This window comes from Coffea arabica, chromosome 6e, assembly GCF_036785885.1.
Source record: "Coffea arabica cultivar ET-39 chromosome 6e, Coffea Arabica ET-39 HiFi, whole genome shotgun sequence".
Lineage (NCBI taxonomy): Eukaryota > Viridiplantae > Streptophyta > Magnoliopsida > Gentianales > Rubiaceae > Coffea > Coffea arabica.
In genome coordinates, this window is record NC_092321.1 from 34,660,180 (window position 1) to 34,683,389 (window position 23,210).

Below are 23,210 nucleotides of genomic sequence, written 5' to 3' on the forward strand. Positions count from 1 at the left end.
TTGATGATTGGCAATGGCTTATAATGACTCTAGTAGGTGTGAATTATTGATAATTCCAATCAATTTTGGGTTTGGTTTGAAATGAGAAAAGTTAGGGTTGATAACCCCTAATTCTGTCCGGTTTTGGATCATTGGGTTAGAGGCCGAATTGGACTTTGCTCAAAACATGAAAGTTGTAGGTATTGATGAGTGTGAAGTGCCTGAAAAATTTCAGGTCATTTGGATTAGTGTGGAGTGAGATATGTCGATTTTACTGTTGCTGTTCTGGGTGATCAGAATGTGCGAACGGCGATTGTAATCGTCTGTTTTGACTGGAATTGCTTTGGATTTGGATGTTGGTGTCTTCTGATGAAATGTAGATTGATGTCTTAGCTACCGTATGCCTTTGGAATCAATGCATTTGGACCTGTATAGACTGAGTTAGACGAATTACAGCATTGTGTGATTTGGGAACCTGCAATTACGGTTCTGGTTTGGTATTCTGCATGTTTGACCTAGTTGTGCTAGGATTTGGACTGAGTGGCCTTATACATTGTTGTAGCCCTGTCTTTTAGCTTCGATATGGTGGGTCTTACACCCTCATCCGATAAGCGTAGCGCATTTTGTGCCATTACCGTATAAGGGGGCCAAAACTGTTTTTGTTGTTAGGGCTCATATAGTTACATTTCCTAATTTTCTGGTTTGCTATAGTTACATGTTCTGGTTTGTTGTTATGCCGTCCATTTATTTTCTTGGAAATTGAATGAGTTAAAGTGGTGTTGAAATGTATTTTGTATCACATTGGGTGTATTTCCTTGAGAATTTCATTTGGGTCTTTCAAATAAGGATTCGAGGGCTAAGTTCTAGTTAAATTTGTATATTTCCGCAAGACAACTAATGTGACCATTTTACCATTCGAAAACGATATTTCTTAGTCTATCAAGTTGGATTATCAATTGTTTTAAGTTAGGTATTTTCCGTCGGAAACTTAATAACCTTTTGGAGTTAGTTTTGTACTTAATGTATCAACCCTAGTTATTTCATCCACTGGCCCTAATGGACTCCTTTCACTTTAAAGTCACCTTTATTCGTTTTACTCGCTTTACTCGTAATTAGCCGAATTCCTTGATTTCACTTACTTGTTTTGCTATATGCCTTGTAATATTCTTTCTCGTTAAATCTTAGGTTTTCTCGGTGACCGAGGGTAATATCTGGAAGAATATTTTGCACGTTATTTTGCGTAATTAGGTGAGTGTTCCTTGCTTGTTACGTTTCATGATTATATGGCTTGTTTGAATGATTGATAACATGTTAAATGCTTTCAATGATTGCTAAACGAGTTTTCGAGGCGAGTGTGTACTTTATCGCACTTAGCCTAAATGATTGTGAAATTTTAATGACTGAGCGATTGAAATGTTAATTGTGCATGAATGTAAGCCTTTTGGGCTGAACTGGCCATTGCCCCTTGTTACCGGTCGTCTCGAGCCAGAAGCGGACTCGGTCGGGCGATTAGGGACTTGGGTGAACGTTTCGGTATACTCGAGTATTACCTTGTAGGTTGGTGGAGCCTGGCCAAAAGCCAGGGACGGGGTGAATGAAATAAATGAACGGATGAATGAATGAGGGGTTTTACTTATACAAAATGCCTTTGTAAAATGATTGAAGGTAGGGGAACGAAAGGAGAATGAATGAATGAACGAATGAACGAATGGCTCCTTGTGAGCCCGTATCCTTTTCATGAATGTGTTTATCGCTTTATTTGTACTTGTGTGAGAACCCGTAAAACCCTAATTATTTTCTTAGGGTTTAGTTCCCTTTAATTGCATGTTTTCTGCATTTTCTGGTTTAGAAATATTTTCTTAGTGGATTTTATGAGCAATTATAGTTTTAAGATGATTTTTCTAGCATTGGAGAATTTTTAGAAAATTAAGAGTAAATAGTGGACGTGGGACCCACTAGTGCGAAAAGTTCGGAAAAATTCGGCCAATAAGGTTAAGTTTCGGATACTGTTTAAAATTTATCGGGTGTTAATAGATAAGTAGAATGTGTGAAGTGATTGATGTGAGAGAGGAAAGAAAGATAAGAATGCATTTATGGAGGTGACAAGTGTCACCTCCTCATTGGAAGTTTTTTTAAGAATTACTATTCCCAATTTTGACTTTTTTGACCAAAGGATTATATATAAAAAAAATGCACAAAAAATCACCATTTTTCTTCTCTTGTTGGCCGGCCACCTTGAGCAAGGAAGGAAGAAACTTTCTTCACCATTCAAGCTTCTACTTGTTGCAAATCAACCAAAAACATTGGTTACATCCAATTCCATTCCATACAATCTTACCTTCTAGTGCTAGTAAGTTGTTTATTGAAGCTTGGTTGAAGGTTTAAGGTGTTCAACAACCTCATCTCTCTTGTTTCTTGGTAAGTGAAGCTTGAACACCCTCTTACACCCTATGAAGCTTAAATTATGCTTAGTAGTGCTTGAAGTGCTGAAATTTCTGGTTTTATCTTGGTTTGAAGTGATTTGGTGAAGTTTTTCATTTTATTGATGATTTTTCTGGTTTAATATGATCTTGATGTTGGGTGCTTGTATGATGGATTGTAATGGTTGGAAATGACTCTAGTGAGTGTGAATTGTGGTTAAATGCAATCAATTTTGGATTTGGTGTGAAAATTGAAAAGTTAGGGTTCTTAAATCCCCTATTCTGTCCGAAATTTTAGGTCATAGCTAGAGGCCGAATTGGACTTTGCTCAAAACATGAAAGTTGTAGGTATTGGTGAGTAAGAAGTGCCTGCAAAATTTCAGGGAATTTGGAGTAGTATAGAGAGAGTTATGCCGTTTTTGGTGAACAGAATGTGCGGAACTGCGATAGTAATTGCCTATTTTGACTGGTTTTGGTTTGGATTTTGAAGTTGGTGTCTTCTGATGAAATGTTACTGGATGTCTTAGCTATCATATGCCTTTGGAAGTTCGGCATTTGGACTTGTATAGACTGAGTTATAGTAATTACAGTTTTCTGTGTTTTGCAAACCTGTTTTGGTAATTCTGGTATAGTATTTGGCACTTTCGACCTAGTTAAGCTAGGAACTGGATTGAGTGCCCTTCTACATTGTTGTATCCCTGTTTCATAGCTTCGAATCGGTGGGTCTTACACCCCCAACCGATAACCGTAGTGAAATTGACGCCATTACCGCATTATAAGATCAAACACGGTTTTTCTATTAAGGCTTAAGTTAAGGTCATTTATTAATTGCTGGTTTGCTACCATGCTTATTTATGCATATGAGACCCTATTGGGGTTGTGTTCAGCATTGTTTTATGACTCGTCGTCGAGTCTCTCTTAGGGCTTGCTTTCATTTTGGTTGTTTCCTAGCTAACTTTTGTACTTGTACCACTTTGAGCCCTGTACGGCTTTTGGGAAATGAGATGACCTTTGGTGTGAAATGTTGGGGCTAATTTGAGGAAATAATGAAGCCTTAATGGCTGGAAAAGTAAGAATTTTAGGGACGGTGCTGCCCGATTTTCTAGGCCGTTTGGTTCCTTTAAGTAGATTTGCCTTTTGGTGGAAATGAAAGGCTTTTGGGTTGTTTGCGCCTAAGTCTTCATGTTACCTTTTTGTTTCCAAGAAAATCATGTTTTCCACCCTTGCATTAGTAATTATTTTGGCGAGGCATACGACTAGTAGTCGAGCCTCATGTGCATTGTGTTTACTCGATTCTGGAAGTAAAACCTTCAATTGATTTATTTTGATTATTTTAGGGTTTCTTGGCGATTAAGGCCAATCTGAAGTGAAAACTTTTGAAGTTAAGCCGGTGAGTGTACCACTCCCTCCATTGCTATTTAACTTGATTTCTGCTCTGCAATCTGTTTATTTGTTCGAGACGAGGGTGTACTTTATCACACTCGTTCTCTAGTCTGCTCATATGCCAATTTACTATGCAAAAATTTGAATCTGTTATCTGTGTCTGCATCTGTTCGGATTTCTGTTCGGATTTCTATGACCTATGAGCTCAATCCTGTGGCTAAGTTATTCGAGTCGGGCCGGCAAGGGCCTGGACGATTAGATAACGAACCACGGTAGTCTGTTCGGGGATTTTGGGTATTGAGACCCTTGATTCCGGGTATACTCGAGTATTACCATTTTTGTTCGTTTGAGGTGAGCGGGCCCGGTAAAGGGGTGTTTGGTGGACGGAATTCGGTGATAAGAGGGGTCTACGGACGCATTGGTTCTATATACGTTGACGGAGAGTCAACCGGTTAGGATCAAGTATTGCGCTGGAAATTTGGCTCCTGAGAGCCACCCGTATCCTTCTGATTTGAATCATTGGTTCCTTTGCTTTACATCTGACATGTGTATCTGATTTGTTAAATATGAAATGCCATGATTTTAATGCTATCTGTTTGGTACCTCATTGAGCGCAAGCTCACCCCGTTCTGTTCCTTTTGTTTTCCTTACAGGAAAAATAAATACTTTTGGACTGGATTTGATAATCGGTTGCCGACTTGAGCTAGTTGAACATATCTTTTGTATAGCTCATGTATTAAAACCCTAAGTGTACTTTTGGGGCATTTCCCTTTTGATTTGGCAAACCGTGTATATGTATTATCTTTTGAAAGCTTTTGTATGTCATTTTGATTTGTAAACGCTAAAGATCAGATGAAAATGTTTGTTAGCTATTTCGGTTGGGTTCTGACGGGTCGGTTACTATTCATGGCCAGCTCCGGATTTCATCTCATTTTATTTTGGGTTATTTTACCATTTTGACCTGTTTACGCTCGTTTGTAAGTTCCGGATCGCAATAGATAGCTCTAATCTGATCCGTAGTCCTGGCGAGAGATGGGCAGGCAGTCCGCTAACCCCTTTGGTTCGCCTTAGGGGAAAGTGGGGCTGTTACAACTTGTAACTTGAATTATTGTTTATATGTACTGAATGCATTGCTTCTCTTATTGCCTATGTGTGCGGAACCTCACTGAGCTTTCCAGCTCATTCCTTTAGTTTTTGTTTTCCTTAGCAGGGGAAGACGTGCAAGGTCGGAAGCTACGAATAGACTAGCCGTTCTAGTACTTTTGATTCTTTTGTTATGGTTCTCGCCCCAATATTTGGTGGGCTGGTTGTATGGAGAATGGAGAACCGTTGTACATAAGTCGTATTGCTTTTGGGATGGATATGTATATAAGTTTACGTTTAAGTTTGGAATTTTGTTATTTCGATTGTTTTGTGGGTTTTATTGTCTTTTCTTATCGTGACTGACTGAGTCCCGGCGAGAGCTGGGCAGGCGGCCCGCCGAACCCTCTGGTTGCCTTAGGGGGAGGTGGGGCCGTTACATTTAACCAATGGGTCAAAAGTCAAAAACATGAATAGTGTTCCATAAAGTCCACTCAATGATATTGTGACACTTGGCACCTCTTTAAATGCATTTCTATCCTTTGGTCACCTCTCACATCAATCACTTCACCTCCTCTACTTATCTCTTAACACCCGATAAAGTTTACACAGTATCCGAAACTTAACCTTATTGGCCGAATTTTTTCGAACTTTTCGCACTAGTGGGGCCCACGTCCATAATCTATCCGTAATTTTTCAAAAACTACTCAATGCTAGAAAAATCATCTAAAAACTATAATTACTCATAAAATCCACCAAGAAAATTTTCTAAGCCAGAAAATGCAGAAAACATGCAATTAAAGGGGAAAAATCCTAGGAAAATTATTAGGGAAAATACGGGTTCTCACACTCTCTCCCCCTTAAAAGAATGTCGTCCTCGACATTCTAACTCCTATAGAAAGCCGGTCAAGATATCGCTCAGAAACCAATCAAGCAGTAGAATTCCATCTACTCCAACTCGTATTCACCAGGTCCAATTTGTTTTTCCCAAAGTCAGTCAAATACTAAGAAACATTCTAATCTTACTTATCACAATTCATGATCTTGTAAATCACTTATCAAATTCAAGTACTCAGTATCACGCCAATCCAATTTATCAAATAGTCATGGTCCAGTGGTCCAGTAGGGAGTTAATCGCGTAACCAGATAAAACAGGCAAAAGGCTTGAAATCGGACTTAATGTCCCAAATATGTTGAAGACATTCAGGGTATAGCGAAGATTCAAATCAAAATTCATCCCTGGTGGTGCTGGACAACACAACAAGCTAGCACAACGGCTATGCTTCACCAAAGAATTTCAGTTCAGTAAGTTGGCCCTGGTGGTGCTGGACAACACAACAAGTTCGCACAACGGCTAAACTTCGCCAGAGAGCCTCCGTTCAAGTATTTCATCCCTGGTGGTGCTGGACAACACAACAGGCATGCCTCGCCAGAAGAATGGCAGTGCTGGATAACACAACAGGCAATGCCCCACCAGAGAGGTTCAGTTCAACCGCTACAGAAAAGTAGTAGCCGGTCTACAACCACATGAGTACGAAGAAGTTCAAGAGTAGGGTCAAATATTACAAGTTCAGGGAGCATGAACACAAAGAAGAGTACAAGTTCAAGTTCAAGGATCATGAGTACAGGTAAGAACACACTGGCCTAACCTCTGTCCAGCAATTCACATTCGTAAATAGTCATAAAATTCAAGTCCACCTACAGGTCACATACCATATATTCAGTGAAATTAGGTCCATTAAGAGTACGTATGAACACATTCGCCTAACAGGGTCACGTCTCAAGAAAGTTCAGTCTAGTCGGTCTTAGGCAGCTCAAGATCAATCTCAGGTAGTTCGAGGTCAGTCCCAAGTAGTTCAAGTAGAGCAAATTCCAACACTTACCAATCAGGTGGTGCAACAGTCTATAGATCCACACCTATCGTGTGCGTAATACTCCAACTAGAAACAAAATAAAAACACAAAACAAATACACGAAAAGCACGTAAAAGCGTAGGTACCAAAAGATACGACTCGAATATATACATTTATTTACAAAACCACACCAGAAGATATACAAAGTACCCGACCTCCAGTCGGTACAAAACCCATTATGCACACGAGCACTCCGGCTCCAAAAAGCTAGTCAGTCCACCAAATAACCAAAGAAATTAGCCATGCCAGTCCTAGCAAAAGTAATGTACCAGCTACTCATAATACAAAAGCAACCCTAATCACCTCCCCTAGGGCCCCGGTTCCCAACGGAACCTAAAGTATCTATCTCGCCTATCTGCTCTGGACCAGCAGCTCGTGGAGGTGCCTCCGCGGCCATGTCTAGTAAAACCCCACAGTCAAACGTAATACTCCGGGCCCTCTCCCTAAGCTGCAACCTCATAGCGAAGAGGTGCTGGTGTGTGTGTCGAAGATCCCGCTCCAGGTCCCTAACGCGCAACGCCTGCCAACGGCTAAACTCTCTAGCCTCCTCCAGCTGCGCCCTCAAAGTCTCAACTGTCCTGCCTAGGTGATAACGCTCGTCATCCATCGCTAAAACAACCTCGTCAGGATAGCCATAGGTATACCAGCACTCATAGGGTCGGCGCGACACCTGTCCAAAAGGGGAATACAAACTATAAGGCTCCCCAAGCCTCCTCCGATAGCGGATCGCCCGTTTACGCAGTACCCGGTCCTCTGGGCCCCTCGTACTCGGAGGTCTCGGTCCCGGTCCCATGCCGCTAGAACTGCCCGGATCCATACCTACAAACATTAATTCGTTAGTTACCTGACATTTCAACTTAAAATATATCATTCATCTTAAAGAGAATAATGCATTCCTAAGGCCTATCACGTATGTCCCACAATTGCCCAAGTTCTCTAACCTAGGCGCTCTTATTTCGTTCGTATCCGGGCCCAAGAATCCCATCCAAGATAATTCACAACTCGAGCCGGCCGGTCCCAAGCGTAAATCATCCTTATTAAAGATTCCTACCCGACATACATACTTAACTTCCTCAAGTCCCATGATAATGATTCGTACACTTATCACATGCCCGGTTCATAACTTATGCTCAAACGAGCACTTAGACAATTTCATGAAATTAGGACCACAACACCACTTGGCCCAGTCTCCCTCCGCGCAGAGACCACGCGAAGTGGCTCTGATACCAACTGTAACAGCCCCACTTTCCCCTAAGGCGAACCAAAGGGGTTAGCGGGCTGCCTGTCCAGCTCTCGCCAGGACTACAGATCAGTTCACGTCGATCTAATATGTTCCGGAACATACCCACGCGCGTAAACAAGTCAAAATCACAAAATAAAAAAAAATGAAAATCGAAGCCGATGATGAACAGTACCGGCCATGTCCGAATCCGGATACTAGGCCGGGAGTAGCCAAATTTTTCTTTTGCCGTTTGAAGTACAAGTTAATCAGAAATCCAACCAAATGTCAACCAAACACATATACATTGAAATGTAACATTTACAAGCCAAAAGCCAAAGCGGCATATCAAAACGATTCATCATGGATATACATGTTCGGTTTGCCAATCAAAAGAAATTGAACCCAATACACATTAGGGTTTCATTCAAAGAGCTATTCAAAAGACATTTACATGGGCTCAACTTGACAACCAACTAACATAACTTTTTCCAAAAATGGCCATTTCCTGTAAGGAAAACAAATGGAACGGAATGAGCTTAAACCCAGTGAGTTACTACCACATAAGCAACAAAGATCACTTAAGCATAACCTTTCATTTCAAGTACACAATTAAGGAATAAAACAAATCAGTAAAAGGATACGGACGGCTCTCAAGAGCCCATTTCCACGCTTATATTCTTGATCCAATCTCATTGACTCTCCGTCAACGTTTATGAGTACCAACCGTAGAACCCACTTCACTCCCATCCCTTCCACCAAACATACCCCAACCGGGCCCGCACTCCAAGCAGTAACTTTAGGTGATACTCGAGTACACCGGAACCAAGGGTCTCATTACCACAAGATTCCCATTTCAGTCCCCGTGGCTAGTCACTTTTCACGACCAAGCCGTCGCTGGCTCGATTCAAGCGATTACCAACGGGGTCGAGCTCAGTAGTACAGTAGGGCCGTTGGATACTCGTCCAACCGACACCCAAACAATATCCCATGAATGGATTCCAATAATTCATATAGCAGTACAGTAATACAGTGAAACGGTAAACAGTCAGTCACAAGAATAAAAGGAATGAGGGCGGTCAAGTACACCCCCACCCTAATCATTTCCAATAGCCAAACAAGCCTTCAAGGCATCACAATCACACATAGAAAAGCCACATTATAAACATCCAAGTGAGTAATATACTCACCAATTAAGTAAGTGAGGTTTCATGCACCGCCGTCCAAAGTACGTCGTGCACTAACGTCACGCCCTAGAACATGTAAACAATTACCATAAGACTCGATAACGAGTCACAAAGCCATGCCAATCGCAACCCCAATAGGGTTTCATATGCATAAACAAGTAGCATAGATAACCAGAAATTCCAGCAATGCACTCACGTGACCTTAACAAAAAAAAAAACAGTTTTCGTCCTCCTTTTGCGGTAATGGCACAAAATGCTCTACGCTTATCGGATGAGGGTGTAAGACCCACCATCTCGAAGCTAAAAGATAGGGCTACAACAATGTAGAAGGCCACTCAGTCCAAATCCTAGCACAACTAGGTCAAAAATGCAGAATACCAAACCAGAACCGTAATTGCAGGTTCCTAAATCACACAATGCTGTAATTCGTCCAACTCAGTCTACACAGGTCCAAATGCATTGATTCCAAAGGCATATGATAGCTAAGACATTAAGATACATTTCATAAGAAGACACCAACATCCAAATCCAAAGCAATTCCAGTCAAAACAGACGATTACAATCGCAGACCGCACATTCTGATCACCCAGAACAGCAACAGTAAAAACGACATATCTCATTCTACACTACTCCAAATGACCTGAAATTTTACAGGCATCTCGAACACATCAATACCTACAACTTTCATGTTTTAAGAAAAGGCCAATTCGGCCTGTAACCATATGATCCAAAACCGGACAGAAAAGGGGGTTATGAAACCCTAACTTTTCACATGTCAATCCAAACTCAAAATTGATTGCAATTTCCTATCATATACATCCACTAGAGGCATAACCCCTTATTACCAACCATCATAAATAACCACAACACCATGATCACATTAAACCAGAAAATTCCTCAAAAAAATGAAAACTTCACCAATTCATTCCAAACCAAGAAATAAACCACAATTTTCAACACTATAGCCACCATTAGGCACAAATTAAACATCATTAGGTGTAAGAGGAAGTACAAGCACCACTTACCAAGTAAACAAGAGAGAGGAAGTGGTAGAACACCTTAGCTTCTCCAAGAAACTTCACCAAAACACTCACTAACACCAAATGGAGGAATTTTATGGAGTAGAAACTAGTTTAAGCACTTGAGTTGGATGATTGGCACTAAATGGTAGCTAAACTTGGAAGAGTTTTTCTTTCTTCTTTGATAGAGAGGGCCGGCCACCAAGGAGCAAGAAATGGTGATTTTTGGTGGTAATTTTAAGATATTTAACCAATGGGTCAAAAGTCAAAAACATGAATAGTGTTTCATAAAGTCCACCCAATGATATTGTGACACTTGGCACCTCTTTAAATGCATTTCTATCCTTTGGTCACCTCTCACATCAATCACTTCACCTCCTCTACTTATCTCTTAACACCCGATAAAGTTTATACAGTATCCGAAACTTAACCTTATTGGCCGAATTTTTCCGAACTTTTCGCACTAGTGGGGCCCACGTCCATAATCTATCCGTAATTTTTCAAAAACTACTCAATGCTAGAAAAATCATCTAAAAACTATAATTACTCATAAAATCCACCAAGAAAATTTTCTAAGCCAGAAAATGCAGAAAACATGCAATTAAAGGGGAAAAAATCCTAGGAAAATTATTAGGGAAAATACGGGTTCTCACAGGGTTCGACCAGGTTATTTCTAACCTAGGCTCTAATACCACCTGTGATAGCCCCACCTTCCCCTAAGGCGTACCAAAGGGGTTAGCGGACTGCCTGCCCAACTCTCGCCAGGACTACTAAGACGATAATACACAAATTCAAGTCGTTTCGAAGTCTATTGGCGCGCTTAACCAAACCAAAAATCCATGAAACGGAAAACGAAAACGAAAAGGAAAATGAATAGTGACCACCACGTCACAATCCGACCAAGATCCAATCGAAGACAAGTAACTTCATATAATCCTTGAAATGGATTTATACAAACCAAATACAACACATGAACATGAGTACACACTTTTACAAAACCACATACGTATATTTACACATCAAAAGGCAATATTTGAATCCAAACACAATTAGGGTTTCCAACCATGGAGGAGCTATACAAAATCTCTAAACTAGCTCAACTCATTCTTCAAAAGCAAAAGTCCAAAAGATAGTCCCCTGTAAGGAAAACAAAATTTAACGGGGAGAGGTTTCGCCCAATGAGGTACTATCACGTAAATATACTAGGATCACATAAACACAAGAATATTCAATCCAAGTAAGTTCATCAAGTGAGTAAAATCAACACCACACAACTATAGAGAATAAAAGGATACGGACGGCTCTCAACAGCCCTTTTCCTCTTTTGCCATACTTGATCTCATCTCATTGACTCTCCGTCAATGTATACAGTGTAATCATAACCGTAGACTCCTCTTTACTCCAATATTCCGTCCACCACACATTCCCCTTACCGGGCCCGAACACCAAGCAGTACAGAATTGGTAATACTCGAGTATACCGGAATCAAGGGTCTCATACCCAAAGATTCCCAAATACAGTCCCCATGGCTTGTCAAATGTCCTCGACCAAGTTCTTACCGGCTCGAGTCAATTGACTTCCAATGAGGTAGAGCTCAGAGTTAACAGTAAAGGTCATTGGATACATGTCCAAACGACACTAAATCAAGTACAATCAAGATTATTTCAAGTGATATAGTAAACAGTCAAGTAGGCCAGAGAGTACGAGAGTGGTAAAGTACACCCTCGTCTCACCTAGCCTAAACCATAATCACAACTAGTCCAAATCACGGAATTCAAGTACAAGAAAGCCACGGAATAACAAACATGTAAGTTGTACACTCACCAAGTCAAACAAAGCAATTTCACAAGTTTTCGCCCGACGTGAGCCTCGGATCACCGGCACGCCCTATAATAATCAAGAAAGTACAATTAAGACTCGAACACGAGTCGAATACCTTTTTAAATGAACTATTAAGGCAAAAACCATATATAGCTTGGAAATGAAAAACACATAACTTCTAGGGCTGAAAGTAGAAACAAACCCCAAAACCTTTCATTTCTATCCAACCTCAACCCAACTCACAAGAATCCAATATCCTAAACATATGGACAGCATTTTCCCTAAATTTCAGCTTTTTCATCCTACTAAACAACCATTAAAATGCATCTAACACAACCACAAGCACCCAAACAAATCATAGGCCGTTCAATACACTTCATTAGGGTCACAATACCCCTTAATCATAGCCAATTAGAAGCTCAACAACCAACCATAGAAAACCCCCAATTAGAAATCCTAAATTTGAAATTTTCCGCACAAGCGGAAATTTTTCGCAAATAACCGCAATTAACGCACAAGAGAGCTATTTAACACCATTTAGAACCATCAATTCAAGCCTAACCATATCCATCATAGGAAAACAGAAAAATTCTCACAAAAATCAGAAAATTAGCTAACTTCACTCTAGTCCATAAAATCTTCCATAAAATCAACTAGTTAGCTACCATAAGGCACCAATTGGCCATTATTAGGAACAAAGAGTGAGTTCCAAGCAAAATACCTTAACTCTTCAAGAAAGGTAGTTGCTTAGGGGTTTTTCTTCCAAAACAACTCCACCAAGTCCTTCAAACTCTCTTTGCAAGTCGATTTTGTGGACTAATTCAAGAGTTAATCGGTTGGTTTTCATGATTCAAGTAAGAAATGGAAGATATAGTTGAAGCTTTCTTTGCTTTTCTCTCAAGAGGAAGTTCGGCCAAGGAGGTATGAAAATGAAGATGATTTGGGTCAAAATTGGAGTTTTAGTAAAGTTAAAGAAAAGTTAGGCAAGTCAACTCAAATAAGAAATGGACACTTGGCACTTTGTTGTTGCTTGAAGTCATTTTCTTGTCTCCCCATGGTTAATTCATCTAGGTAACCTCCAATTATCTCCTAACACCAAGTAATTAAATCCCTTTATGCAAAATTTAACCTAATTTGCCGAATTTCTCTCACTTAATGCACTAGCGGGTCCCACGTCCAAAATAAACTCCTAATTTCTCATGCACTAACTTATACTAGAAAAATGATTTAAAAATTATATTTAATGATAAAATATTGATAAAAGTAATATAATAAAAAAAATAAAAAAAACGGGTGCACAGGAATAAAATAATGCCTAAAATTAATTTTTTTTCTGGGTTCTCACATACAGTAAAGAACACATTCATGGCAAAGGATATAAGTTGCTCTCAGGAGCAAGTTCCACTGCAGTTTGAACAAGGTCCGTTGACTCTCCGTCAACCACGAATGTATAACATCCGTAGATCACCACTTTACACCAATTTTCGTCCACCAAACATACCCCTTATCGGACCTGAACATCAAAGAAGTACCCAAGGTTCGTCGATCTCCTAGACCAAGCCCTTGCTGGCTCAATTCGACCAACTAGCCCTAGGTTGGACTTATTGTCCTAGATATTCACTAATTCAGGATCTGGCTTATAGCCCCAAGTAGGTATTCAAGATTGGAGTCGTTGGCTGTTATCCAATGCTCACACAGTAAATGATTGGAGTCAGTAGTTGTCACTTAACGCTCCGTATTCAGTAATATTAGTATTCACGTGATGAATTCCAGTCAGGAGTAAACATGTTAGGAACTTGTCCTTTACCTAAGATTTTCCAGCTTACCCGACGGCTCTGAGGCTGGTCTAAAGCAAGACGTCCAATGAGGGTTTAGTTCAGCTGTTACTGACTTACATTCACGCATACGCATGAGTAACCCTAGATTCAAATTACCTGATGTCTCAGATAAGGTCCAAGGCCCAGTTCAACCACTACAAGAGAAATGTGGCTGGTCTACAATTCAACCACCACAAGAAGGATGTAGCCGGTCTACTATTCAACCGCCACAAGAGGAATGCAGCCGGTCTACTATTCAACCGCCACAAGAGGAATGCAGCCGGTCTACAATCATGCACATAAACATGCAAGTCCACACACAGGATCAATGGATTTAAGTTCATGGAGGTCGAGTGCAAATAAGGATACACTCGCCTAGTCATGATCAAGTCATAAGTAATGTCCGGCAATTCAAATTCTTAAGCATTCCAAGTATTTCAAGTCAATATACAGGTCACATACAAATCGAGTCACTTGTTCTTGCATAAATAAGATATCAAGTGTTTAGTCAAGTCAGGCCAATTGAGTGTACATGAGAACACACTCGCCTAAACAGGCTCAAGTCACAAATAAGCTCAGTATATCATGTTTCAGGCATTTTAAGTATTTCAAACCCAAACAGTTGAAAATCGGGTGGGGTGGAAAACCTAATCAAACAAGAAAATTGGAGAAAAACCGCAGAAATCAGAAATTTCTTCAGCAAATCCAGCCAAATACAGACTGGATTCAAGGCCAGATTGACAGGGAAGGCAGAAAACAATTTGATTGCTTACTGCCTCGAATCCGGCCACTTTCTGGCCGGATTCTGGCCACATTTCAGTTACACAAAACGGTCAAAACATGTTTTAACAGAATATCAAAAGTTTAGTCGAATTAGGTCAAGTGCGATAAAGTGCATAATGAGGAGGGGCTCAAGACTGCTCAAACTTCTAGTGCTCAGGTCATGCAAATACCCAGTGGTCCAATTACAAGAGCGCGTGCTAGGAGAATTCAAGAATCACTTCAAGCTCTTGTTTGCACGATTCAAGAACGAGTTGGTGATGACTTGAGGACCATTGAAGGATTACATAATGGAGAAACTACTCTATACACTTTCCTTCAAATGGAAGAACCAAGTGAAGACTAGTTCACGGAGCACTAGCTTGCTAATTAGGGTTTTATTTACCATTATTAGTTGTTTGTTAGCATTAATAATTTCGGTCAATTTTCACTTCACTTTGGCCGAATTCAGAGTCTTAATTTTAGTCAATTAGTTGTTAGATATTTTCACCCTTAATGAAGGGCAAGGTCGTCCATTGGACATTCTAGGGTTTGAGTCCTGTAAGGCTATATATAGCCTAGGTTTTCATTCATTAAAGGACAATTCAGATTTTATAAAATATATGTGAGTTATTTCACTCTCTCTTGCCTCAAGAGAAATTCCTTTGAATACTTGAGAATCAATCTCAAGCTGTTCATTGAACTTATCAATCAAGTAGTCTCCTTGGTTGTGGCGTTCTTCTAACTATACTTCTGGTTCACTAAATTTGCTAGTCTTGGGTTAAGGAATCTCCTTAGTTCGTGGCTTGTGATTCTAGAAGGGTCAAAGTTCCGCAAATCATCCCAACTTGGTGTTCGTCTAGATCCGCCGCACATCAGTTGGTATCAGAGCCAGGTTGACGACATCAAGTATATCCTGTTGAGTTTGTTCGTAAGCTTTCTAGTAAATTTTATCTTGCAAAACTGGTTGTGTCTCTCTTTGTGTCGAGTCCGATTATTTTTACAAAAAAAAAAAAAATTCTGTCCGCCTTTGTTTGTTCTTGTTGCGTAGCTCTTTGTTTTCTTTTGCTTCGCAGCCACTTCGTGCATTACTTGTTGTGTGATTCTGTCTTGAAGCCTGCCTTCAAGTGTAACCGAGTTGTGTGCCTTGCATATTCTGTTTGAATATTAAAAAAAAAAAAAAAAAATTTGTCACGACGGCTAGGGTTTTCACTTACAACTAGGGTTTCCTTGGGCGCAAGTTTCTTGCCAAATCTGTCCAAACTTTAGTTTATTCCACCAAGTTGTTTTCATTAATTTCCTAAACTGATTTTTGTGGTTAAACTTGTTTGGGGTTGGAATCTTGGAGAGGGACTACCATAATCTAGGGTTTCTTGAGTTTCTTGAAACTAATCTTGAAGTCTTGAAACTTTGATACATGTCTTGATAATTATTGGAGGATTGAAGGAGAACATTGGATTGACATTAGATTCTGGAATTTTTACCCAAAAACAGCCGAGTAATTGTGTGTTCTTAGAGTAAAAAAAACAAAACAAAACAAAAACAGAAAAAGGAAAAGAGAAAAGGCATTCGGGTAGCAAACAACAAAGAAGGAAGCCGCACTTTTATTTGCCAAATTCTGTCTTGTTGCAATTGTTCCAACAAACCAGAAAATTACATCAAGAAAAGACTACTCAAAAGTTTTGACCAACCTCCTCTTGAAAATCTTGAGCACCTTGAGCCTTGATCACTTGTATCACCCGTTGAGATTTTTGAGATTCTTGATCATCTTCATTCTTGAAGACTTGTACCTCCCTTCGTACAAAAAGTTTCTTGTACACTCTTGCATCCATACAGGGCTTTCTTGTTTTAGGAGAAAATTTCTTGGAGGTTTCTTGGGCAAGCCGCTTGGGGAATTCTTGTGTAACATCACTTGCATTATCTTGTGACGCCATTGCTTAGGACCAAGAGTCAAAACTGTCCTTGTGTGGAGCAAAGAGGAGGGGGGCCGAATTGTTTGTTTGTTGAGGGAGAGTAAGGGACGAAAATTTTGGGGGGTAAGGATCGGCTTTAAGAAGAGGAAATTCTGGAAAATTTAGAAGCTACCAAATCTGGACAATTTTTTAGGAAGTTCTAGCCGACTTTGAGAGGGATTTAAGAAGAGGAAATTCTGGAATTTTTTGGAGGATAGTTTCGGGTAGAATAGGAAGCTACCAAAATCTGTTTTACACTTGGTTGACCAGCCGACTTTAGGAAAGGCATAAGGAGAAGGAAATCTGGAAAATTTTTGGAAATAACCCTGATTTGGTATAGCCGATTTTGAGGAAGGTTAAGGGGTACGAAATCTGGAAATTTTTTGGTAACAATTCTGATTTGGTTAGCCGACTTTAAGGAATTTTCCAAATAAATCCAACACCTAACTTGGTTCCCAAAATCAATTAGGAAATTAAGTAAACACTTGGGAAACTCCATCATTGTACTTGGACATTCCATTCCTTATCGAATTCATTACTTGAGCTTTTCGTTTCTACTCTTGCTTCTTGTTCCTTTGGTACAATTGGATACTATTTGATTAAGGTTCGATTGAACTTCTTTGAGAAAATTTCTGATTTCTTCAAAGGAAACAATCAAGTGGCTTGAGAAGTGAATTGGTGAGAGCATTAGAGTGATATAAGCACTTGAGTGAAAACACGAGAGGAGTGAAACACTTAAGGGAGCAAGTGAGGCATTTTCTACTAATAATTTGTCAAGTTTTGCAGGTTTCACCATGTCTCAGGAAAATGAACTTACCATTGCTCAGTTATCACGTAAAATGGATGATATGTGGAAGGAAATGCAGAGGAGATTTGACCAAAGACTGGAAACAATCCATGAGCAGATTGATCAACTAAGTTCATCTAGGGTTTCTTCTAGGAAATCTAGGGGAAAATCCACCCTGGAGGAATCTAGTGATTCCAATGCCGATTCGGATCATGAGGCATTCGAGCAAAGAAGACTGAGGGGAAACACAAGAGCCATTGGTGATGCGATCAAAGGGATTAAGATGAAGATTCCTCCATTCCCAGGCAAATCTGATCCGGATACATATCTTGAATGGGAAAGTCGAGTGGAGCTAGTATTCGATTGTAATGACTACACCGATGCACAAAAATTGAGACTTGCCGTAGTAGAATTCACCGACTATGCCATAGTTTGGTGGGAACAAGTGGCTACAAGCAGGAGAAGGTGTGGAGAACCAGCTATAACCACTTGGACTGAGCTCAAGAGACTGATGAAGAAGCGATTTGTACCAAGTCACTACCATAGAGACTTGTACCAAAAACTTCAAACCTTGACACAAGGTCAACGCTCAGTTGAGGACTACTACAAGTACATGGAAATCTCCATGTTGAGAGCTGATATTCAAGAAGATCGAGAGGCTACAATGGCAAGATTTCTCAGTGGTCTGAGGGTTGAAATAGCCGATCAACTTGAGCTTCAATACTATGTGGAGATAGAAGATATGGTGGAAAAGGCTATCAAGATTGAGCAAAGGCTCAAGCGGAGGGGTACCACCAGAAATTATAACCCTAATCCGCAACCATTTACTCGACCATTCCAGCCCAGAAGGGAGGAGAGAGGTCCGAACGTTTGGAACACTCCAAAGCTGAAGCAAGACCAAGGAACCAGCTCACGGCCACCTTTTCCAAAAACAGACTCCAAGGTTGTTTCAAAATCAACAATGGAAACTTCAAAACCTAGGCATCGTGACACCAAATGTTGGAGGTGTCAAGGAGTTGGGCACATTGCAAGCCAATGTCCAAATCCAAGGACCATGCTTGTGCTACCTGTAACAGCCCCACTTTCCCCTAAGGCGAACCAAAGGGGTTAGCGGACTGCCTGCCCAGCTCTCGCCAGGACTACGGATCAGTTCACGTCGATCTAATACGTTCCGGAACATACCCACGCGCGTAAACAAGTCAAAATCACAAAATAAAAAAAAATGAAAATCGAAGCCGATGATGAACAGTACCGGCCACGTCAGAATCCAGATACTAGGCCGAGAGTAGCCAAAATTTTTCTTTTGCAGTTTGAAATACGAGTTGATCCGAAATTCAACCAAATATCAACCAAACATACATACATTGAAATGTAACATTTACAAGCCAAAGCGGCATATCAAAAACCATTCATTACGAATATACATGTTCGGTTTGCCAATCAAAAGAAAGTGAACCCAATACACATTAGGGTTTCATTCAAAGAGCTATCCAAAAGATACATTTACATGAGCTCAACTTGACAACCAACAAGTATAACCTTTCCAAAAGTGGTCATTTTCCTGTAAGGAAAACAAATGGAATGGAATGAGCTTAAGCCCAGTGAGTTACTACCACATAAGCAACAAAGATCACATAAGCATAATCTTTCATTTCAAGTACACAATTAAGAAGTAAAACAAGTCGGTAAAAGGATACGGACGGCTCTCAAGAGCCCATTTCCACGCTTACATTCTTGATCCAATCTCATTGACTCTCCGTCAACGTTTATGAGTACCAACCGTAGAACCCACTTCACTCCCATCCCTTCCACCAAACATACCCCAACCGGGCCCGTACTCCAATCAGTAGCTTTTGGTAATACTCGAGTTTACCGGAATCAAGAGTCTCATTACTACAAGATTCCCCAGTACAGTCCCCGTGGCATGTCAATTTTCACGACCAAGCCCCCGCCGGCTCGATTCAATTGACTACCAACGGGGTTGAGCTCAGTAGTACAGTAAGGCCGTTGGATACTCGTCCAAACGACACCAAATCAGTTTTTCATGAAGTGAATTCAATATCTCATATAGCAAGTGCAGTATATCAGTGAAGCGGTAAACAGTCATTAACGGTATCACAAGGGGTGAGGGCGGTCAAGTACACCCTCACCTCAATCCATTCCAATAACCAAATAAGCCTTCAAGGCATCAAAATCACATATAGCAAAGCCACATTGTAACATTCAAGTGAGTAGTATACTCACAACTCAAGTAGGTGATGTTTCATGCACCGTCGTTAAAAGGACGTCGTGAACCCCCGTCACGTCCTAAAACACGTAAACAAATACAATGAGACTCGATAACGAGTCATAAAGCCATGCCAATCACAACCCCAATAGGGTTTCATAAACATAGACAAGTAGCATAGGTAACCAGAAATTTCAGCAATGTAACTAACTTGACCTTGACAAAACAGTTTTCGTCCTAATTTTACGGTAATGGCACAAATTGCGCTACGCTTATCGGATGAGGGTGCAAGACCCACCATCTCGAACCTAAAAGACAGGGCTACAACAATGTAGAAGGCCACTTAGTCCAAATCCTAGCACAACTAGGTCAAATATGCAAAATACCAAACCAGAACCTTAATTGCAGGTTTACAAATTACACTATGCTGTAATTAGTCCAACTCAGTCTGTACAAGTCCAAATTCATTGATTCCAAAGGCATACGGTAGCTAAGACATCAAGCTAAATTTCATCAGAAGACCTCAACAACCAAATCCAAAGCAATTCCAGTCAAAACAGCCGATTACAGGCGCAGTTCGGCCATCCTGATGAACCCAGAACAGCAATAGTAATTTCGATATTTCTCACTCTACACTACTCCAAATGACCTGAAATTTTACAGGCACCTCAAAAACATCAATACCTACAACTTTCATGTTTTAAGAAAAGGCCAATTCGGCCTCCCTACAACTTTCATGTTTTAAGAAAAGGCCAATTCGGCCTCTAACCATGAGATATAAAACCGGCCAGAATTGGGGATATAAAACCCTAACTTTCTCAAATTCCTTCCAAATCCAAAATTGGTTACAATTATCTATCATATACACCTACTAGAGTCATTAAACATCAATTCCCATCATCAAGGATAGCCACAACATCACATTCATATGAAACCAGAAAATTCATCAATAAATTGAAAACTTCACCAATTCATCTCAAACCAAGAAATAAACCACAAATTTCAGCACTTTAGCTACCACTAAGCACAACTTAAGCTTCATTAGGTGTAGGAGGAAGTTCAATCACCACTTACCTAGAACACAAGAGAGGGAGAGTTGTAGGACACCTTAGCTTCCTTGGACACTTCCACAAAATCACTTACTAGCACCAAATGGAGGGATTTTATGGAGTAGAAACAAATTTAAGCAATTGGTTTGGATGATTTGCACTAGATGGAAGCTTGAAAATTGGAGAAGTTTTCTTTCTTTTCCTAGAGAGAGAGCCGGCCAAGAAGTTGAAGACAAGAATGAATTTTTGTGTGATTTTTTGAGATATTTAAGCAATTGGTCAAAAGTCAAGAAAATGAATAGTTGTCCTACAAGTGCCACCATTCACCAAGTGACACTTGTCACTACATTTAAAGCATTTCTATCATTTAAATCTCTCTCACATCAATCGCATCTCATCCTCTACTTATCTCTTAACACCCGATAAAGTTCAACCAGTATCCGAAACTTAACCTTATTGGCCGAATTTTTCCGAACTTTTCGTACTAGTGGGTCCCACGTCCATTATATCTCCGTAATTTTTCAAAAACTCTCCAATGCTTGAAAAATCATCTAAAAACTATAATTACTCATAAAATTCACCAAGAAAATTTTCCTAAGCCAGAAAATGCAGAAAACATGCCATAAAAGGAAATAAACCCTAGGAAAATTATTAAGAGGAATTTACGGGTTCTCACACTACCAAATGGAGACATTGTCACTGATGATGAAGAGGAGGAGTACAAAGACATGCCTTCCTTGGTTGAAGAGGAAGATGAGATAGAGGAAGTTCCAACTCAAGACAAAGTTGGATTGGTAGCAAGGAGAGCACTAGCTACTCAAGCTAGTAAAGATGAGCTTCAACGTGACAACATCTTTTACACTAGGTGCCATGTGACCAACAAGGTATGCAGCTTGGTGATTGACCCCGGAAGTTGCACTAATGTTGCTAGTGCATTGATGGTGGAGAAACTAAACTTGCCAACTAGTGAGCACCCCCGTCCCTACAAGCTTCAGTGGTTAAACAACAGTGGAGAGGTACGTGTTCATAAACAAGTTTTGGTTACTTTTCGCATTGGTAGGTATGAAGATGATGTTATGTGTGATGTAGTACCAATGCAAGCTGCACATATACTCTTAGGGCGTCCTTGGCAATTTGACAAAAGAGTCACTTTTGATGGTTTCTTGAACAAATACTCTTTCATACATAATTGTAAAAAGATTACACTTGCACCTCTTACACCTCAACAAGTGCATGAGGATCAAGTTAGTCTACAAAAAGAGTATTACTTGCATACTACCACCAAGAAGGACAACGCCAAAGCTAAGAAATTAGTGACGGCCGACCCTTCTTCAAGCAAGTTGGATCACTCTCATTCGGCCTTAGAGCCCACACAGGAGAGAAAACCCAGCATGCTTGCCAAGGTGAAAGATGTGAGACAGGCCTTGCATTCTAATCAGGTTTTATTTATTTTATTTGGCAAGGAATCCTTACTCACTAATGCTCTTGATGCTTCTTTGCCTAGTGTTATTACTAACCTCTTACAGGAGTATCAAGACGTCTTTCCTGAGGATATACCTAATGGATTGCCTCCATTAAGGGGAATTGAACATCAAATTGATTTCATTCCTGGATCTTCCCTTCCAAACAAGGCACCATATAGGACCAATCCTGAGGAAACCAAGGAGCAACAACGACAAGTGGAGGAGTTGCTTAGTAAGAGTTGGATTAAAGAGAGTCTAAGCCCTTGTGCTGTACCAGTTCTACTTGTTCCAAAGAAAGATGGAGGATGGAGAATGTGCACTGATTGTAGGGCAATTAATGCCATCACGGTAAAGTACCGCCATCCCATACCTCATTTGGATGACATGCTTGATGAATTACATGGTGCAATCATTTTTACTAAGATTGATTTGAAAAGTGGTTACCATCAAATTCGCATGAAAGAAGGAGATGAATGGAAAATTGCATTTAAGACAAAACATGGACTTTTTGAGTGGTTGGTCATGCCTTTTGGGCTAACCAATGCACCAAGTACTTTTATGAGACTCATGAATCATGTTTTACGTTCTTTCATTGGTAAATTTATGGTCGTTTACTTTGATGACATTTTGATCTATAGTAAGAGTCTAGATGAGCATGTTGTGCATTTACAAATGGTCCTAGATGCACTTCGCAAGGCGAGCCTCTACGCTAACCTTAAGAAGTGTACCTTTGGCACAAATCAATTGGTTTTCCTAGGCTATGTTGTAAGTGAGCAGGGAATTCATGTTGATCAAGACAAGGTGAAGGCTATTAGTGAATGGCCAACCCCTACCACTGTAAGTGAGGTGAGAAGTTTCCATGGCTTGGCAAGCTTCTATAGGCGTTTTGTCAAGGATTTTACCACAATTGCTGCCCCACTTACGTCAATTGTCAAGAAAGATGTGCAATTTCATTGGGGAAAGGAACAAGCTAAGTCTTTCCAATTACTTAAACACAAGCTCACACATGCACCTGTTCTTAGTTTACCTAATTTTGACAAAGCTTTTGAAGTAGAGTGTGATGCTTCTGGTATAGGTATTGGCGTTGTTTTACTTCAAGAGGGCCGCCCAGTTGCCTACTTTAGCGAGAAGTTGA